The 6,009-nt window shown below is 38.7% G+C and overlaps 2 long non-coding RNA genes across 2 annotated transcripts in view; both read right to left on the bottom strand.

The window, feature by feature from the left end:
- Window positions 1-6,009, bottom strand: part of LOC142000427 (uncharacterized) — a 238,662-nt gene that overhangs the window by 138,404 nt on the left and 94,249 nt on the right. The gene's annotated exons all lie outside the window — the stretch shown is intronic.
- Window positions 1-6,009, bottom strand: part of LOC142000424 (uncharacterized) — a 48,673-nt gene that overhangs the window by 31,920 nt on the left and 10,744 nt on the right. The window lies entirely within an intron of this gene.

Genomic DNA, 6,009 nt, shown 5'->3' with positions numbered 1-6,009 from the left:
CTTTCTTAAAGGTGCTTCTCTTGATTAATCTGTTATTGACTGCATGCAAGCAGTGGTTAAACTCAATACCAGTGCATTCTTGCCTGCGCTAACATGTCTGGCATACAAAGGGTAATCTTCCCAGCTGGTGTTAATAATGAACTTACACCATTAGAGAATTTGGCCCAGAATTTTTATACTTCAATATGTGCAAAGGGTTCTGATAGAACATTTTTAAAGCCATCGGGTTTCAAAACCTACACATATCATAATGTCCAAAATGCAAGTGCCCTATAAAGTGAGGGAAAGATTGTTCAAACATAAAGAACCCAGCATAAAGAAGTCAGTGATTACTATCTCTTTAATATGCTTCTGTCAGCATGTCCTGTTATGTGAGTAACTGTAAGCATGGGTGATCATAAGCACTAGTCTTTAATATCTGTGCCACCATTATGACTTGAAGGAGGGACTGAGATGACCAGAATAAAAATGCAGCAAACTCAGGGCCACCTTTTAGAACTGAGGAAAATTCTTAGTGACTGCTTTACAAATAAAATGGTTCAAAGGAAGGAGAAAAGTCAGCCTCTCGTGTGAAATACAGCAATGATGTCCATTTCTTGAGGATACAGTGAACTGTAAATTTAGAATCATTTATCTATAGTACCTAGCAAATCACTGAAGAAATTATTACGGTACGTTTAAATGTTCTTGTTTGTGTTCTCCAGTGGGTGTAAAAAATACTGCCATTGTCTGAAAAAGATCTTTAGGTTTTAGAATTGAGATCAATATTAATTCATCTTCGGAAACAGTCAATTAAAAATATTAATGATAGGTATTTAGCAGGAGCAGATGCATATGACCAAAAGATCATGTGCTGGGAGACCAGTGACCTTCAGAAATACTTTGGATCTCTCTCTGTGTGTGTTTTTGGCAGTAAGGGATCATAGAAGAGAGGTCTTTAATCAGTCTCTGCTGGAATATTTGGTTTAATCCAGTGCATAACCCTAATGTTTTCATTTATTATGTGAACGGTAAGGCGGCTGGCTAAGTGGCATACTGCATGATGTTAGAGCAGGGAGTACTGGACTGGAAATTTATAAAAGGATCTTGTGCTCCTTCAGGAAAAAGAATATTTACAACTCCATTCATTTCAGAAAAATAACAGAAAACGTGAAGCATGGTTACATCAGAATGGCAGTGGGGACGTTTTGCATTGCTATCAATGCTCTTGACTATAAGTGCTTTCAGACTTTCAGTTCAGCAATGTAATAAATACAGCTGGAACACGTTATTCCAAATAAGCAGGGAAGCACAATTTATCCCTTTAGCTCTGGAACAGTAATTTGTAATATAGATTAAATTTGGCTTCAGAACTGTGGAGGGACTGCACCTTTAAGAGCTACCACATCATTTAAGGAAATTATTCACCTTATACATTAGAACAGATTAGAAATGTGTCAGTATCAATCCTGGGCATTTCCCTGATGTCATGTGTTGTTAGGGAAACAATTACTTCACATCTGAGTAAAAACCTTACTTTGAGGATCAAGCTAATGCAGCATATGGTGCACTGTAGAAATAGGGGCTGTATATCTTGAGATTGCAGGCAATTGCCCATTACAGTAGTTGTTAACATATTTCTTCCACTTCGGCTGTTCTACTGTATGGCAGACTTTGTTGTTGTTGTGCTTAGAAGAGGTTTTACACCTTAGAACCCGTGGAAGATGTAATAATGATTCGTAGTTCAAGGGTTAAGCACAATTGATCTGTTAGTTTTCGGAGGCCTAGTGCTCTGTTGCCCTGGCCTTTGAAGGATAAATGTCTTATTCAGACAAATCCAGATTGCTTTTCAAATAGATTCAGTTTGCTGCACACCGTTGTCAGGCAATACCACTGTGGAACAGAGACTGTTGGCACAAAGCAGCAAGGAATAAGTTTTTAGTTTTGTTGAGAACTTTAAAAAAGCAAACAAAACAACAACAACAAAACCCAACCTTTAGTTTTAGTTTTGAGAGTAATTTTCAAAAGTGACTAGTTATTGTGTATACTTCTATTTTTGGATTCCCAACTTCAGATACCTTCAAAATGCCGGATTTTCACACAGTGGGTGTTCAGCATTTTCTACGGATCTAGCTTTTGTGAGGTGTTTTAAATGGGACTTGCAGAATTGCTTGTCACTTTAGAAAAGTTGGCAAAACTTCCATTGACTTCAGTGAGAGTATCGCCTGGACAGATAAAAACTGACTCAAGGCTTCAGGATCATCTCTCCCTTTATTTTGTTTTTATATTTTAGCATAAAGGATCAAACTCTTCCATTAGAGAGAGAAATGGTAAAACAATATTTTCTTCTGTTGTTAAAAACTCAATAATAAAAATGTTCATACCATATTTACATACATACCTATGTATAGTTATTTAGAGATGCTAAGTTAGAAGAAGACACAACACAGTCACTTCCCAAAAGATCTTACAATCTGAGGACCAAATCCTGAAATCTTCACTCCATTATTACTTATGTAAAACTCTCTCTTAAAAGTCAGTGGGTCAAATCCTGAAGTCCTGACTGTGAAAGTCAAGGAGCAAAGCCTTAGCTGGTGTGGAGTGATGACAATTTACCTCAGCTGATGATCTGGCCCTCTAACAATGGGTATCTTTAAAAAGGCCAATTCTGAGGGAAAGAGCAATACAAGGATTTTACCTGTAATCACTGTTTCGCAATGAGTTCGGAGTAATTGAATGTACTGGTGCAAATAGGAACATGAGTTATACTGAAGGAGAAGGTTCTGTAATTGGTTTGTAATGGAAATGGTGTGTGCGATGAGGGGTTCAACGTAGTGGCAGCTGTTGTCACTGATCCTATTGATAGCAAGCAGATGGTGAAGGTAGGGTGACACTGGAATAAAGCTGAGGACTTGATTTACCAAACACTAACCATCGTCATCAAAAGAACAGTTACACCATTCTTGCACTTCTCCTCAGGCAGCTTTCTGGGCCCCACTTACGGGTGGCTTAAGATTTGCACATTCACTGAACCAAGCAACATGCTGCACTGACCAGCATTGCCACTTGTCACTGCACAGGGCCAGGATACATTATAGCAAGGCTCCTAAGGCCACTGGCAGGGAGATTTGTTCTCAGGCACTGGCTCCCTGGAATGATTGAACTGGGCCAGTCCATCAGTACAGCCCTCTTGTTCACCCACTGTGTTGCTGATCGAGCTTTAGTGTTCCTGTGTATTCCCAACACATGACAGCTGCAATAGCTAATACCAGCCATGATGTAGGGAGGAATCACCTGCCTCGACAGAGTAAGTTGTAAATGCCTGGATTATTTATTTATTATTTATACTCAAGTATGGTTCAGAGGTCCCAGTCAAGATCAGAGCTCCTTGTAGTAGCTCCTGCACAAATACATACCAGTGCACCATTCCCTGCCCCACAGTGCTCATGCTTGAAATAGATAAGATGGGGAGAGAGAGAGCAGGAGAAATATTTATCCCTGTTTTACAGCTGGGGTGAGGCGCAGAGAGATCAAGTGACGTTCCCAAGGTCACACAGGAAGTCAATGGCAATGTTGAGATCTGAGCCCCAGTCTGATAACCGAAAGAGCAGTGTTCCTCTCCTTTGTCAGTATTTTGGGTTATTTGATAGGTTTTTTTAAAGCATGCTAAAACATAATTAAAAAGACATTATGAATACTCTTCTATAAATCTGAACGGTTAGAAGGCAGAGAGACGGGAGGGAGTAATTCATATACCTGTTACCATGCTCATTATTTTGTTGCACTTGTGTTTTTCATTGCCACAGATAACCTCAGAGAAACCAGGCTGATTATCTGCACAGGAGGTCATTTTTGCATGCTAAAGGGAAACACTGGTACATCTTACTAATTTGATTTTAATATCTGTGCCACACTATTGTTTGACCTAGAAATTAGATTGCTTTTTACTAATATAATTGGCTAATTAAAATGTCTTGTTCTCTAGGAGATGGGGAAGATACCCAGAGTCCTTATGTGACTAGGGACATAATAAAGTAAACATGCATACGTTCTTAATTCATGCAAGCCTATTTAGAACACAAGGAAAGAAATATGCTCAAAATGATTTTCTTAATATTTCAGAGAAATTAAGGCCCGATTCTGCATGGAGGTGAGTGTAGAGGAGGAGAAGGGGTCCTTTGTCAACACACAGCTATTTGACCATTGCAGATGCCCTGTATTTGCAATATCCCTTTACTGATACATTTCTTAAGTGAAGTTAATTCTGAGATGCAAAGAAATGGGGTTGATTGAAGATGCCCAAGAACTTTCCACCCCAGCAGTGTTAGTATCCTTAGTTTTGCCACTTGGCAACAAAACTTTGAGGCTCCCTTGGTCTATGGGGTGGCATCTCTTTATCACCAAATCTGAGTGCATGTGCGGAAATTAGTCATGGTACAGCCATTACTTCCATCTTTCCCTATGCAGGGAAGTGGTGCATGGTCAAAGACATGTGGGGAATGGATGGAATGCTGGCTCTGCTCTTCCCCAACCTACTAGCCATCACAGATGAGCAGAGCAGAATGGGAAGTGGAATGGGCCAATAAGCAGATTAATTCCCTTCAGTGCCATTTGTGAGAGCCATACTTCCCTCCCTTCCCTTGTGAGAGCCATTGTTGCTCCTAGGATGCTACATCCATGCATTACCCCTCATTTGGGCTACAGATAAAGTCACAAACTAGCCCAAAGTGTGCAAAGTATATTAGAATCATATGCTAATTGTATTTAATTTGTATGTGCAAATGATTTTAACTAAATGTAGGCTTCCCTATCTTCAATTAAAAATGCTGGATGTACTCCAAAGTTACAAATTCCTTCACTGAGCCAGTAGGGAAAAATAATGAATTATAGCTAATATAGCCATGAAGCCAATATTTGCATAAGTAATATGAAGCTAATGTGTGGATAAAATTTAATTTTAAAATGAAATATTATTAAAACAAAATGGTTAATGAATTTGGACACATTATTGAGCAGGTATATTTGGCAGCTGGCTGGAACAGATAATTCCATTAAAGGTCAAGTTGAATCAGAATCTATATTGAACATTACATAACACATCTGAGAGATTTTATCAACTTAAATGGGCTCACCTTCTCATTTTGTTGTGCTTTAACATTGTTAGCCTTCATAGGCATTGCCAATAAATGCTATCTCAGTGTCAGGGAGGGAACGTGTAATAAAATCCCTGGGTCTGATTTTCTACTTTCTCACTATTGTAACTGCATTGACTTCAACAAAGACACTCTAGTTCTCATGAGTGTAAGAGCAGCATCATGCCCTATAAATTGTGTTACCAATTATGATTGATAACTAGATCCATGTTGGTGTTATCATGTAGACAATCATTGGCTCCCTTGTTCTCTGCCAGATATGCGTCTACAGAATAGGTAGTAAAAGGTCCATTTCTCATGTGATTTGTTTAAAATATTTTAAATATTTTTAAGTGGTTTGACCAGGTTTTTCTTGGCATAAGATTTCAGGGTCCCAGTCCTGCTTGTATTGAAGTAAAAGACAAAATTCCTCTTGACCTTAATAGTGCAGAATCTACTGCTACTACTGATCTAAATACAGAAAAGAAATACAATGTTAAATTTTCTTCTGTATTTCATTGCGTAGTTGAAGAAGAGGCTAAATCTCACTCACCATCCCAACCAGACTTGTATTCCAGGAGTGCTGGTAGCCTTGAGAGAGGAGTTTTGTATCCATGAAAGTCATACTGTAAAAGTTGCATCTCCTTTTTTCTGGAGATGCTTCACAAATCAATTGGTTGTGTTTTTCAAATTACATGCATTTGAAAAACCCTGTGAGACTGAGTGTGTCCATGATTTCCAGATCAACTTGCTAGGTGGGGAAATTGACCAGAATAGCTCCCTCTGTGGACACTCTGTTCTGGATACATGTGACTACATTCCAGAATAATTACTCTATTCACACAACAGAGTAAACATTCCAGAATCAAATCACTTTTATTTCAGAATAGGTGTCCAT

This window comes from Natator depressus, chromosome 17, assembly GCF_965152275.1.
Source record: "Natator depressus isolate rNatDep1 chromosome 17, rNatDep2.hap1, whole genome shotgun sequence".
Lineage (NCBI taxonomy): Eukaryota > Metazoa > Chordata > Testudines > Cheloniidae > Natator > Natator depressus.
This window is presented reverse-complemented; position numbering and strand designations above follow the sequence as displayed.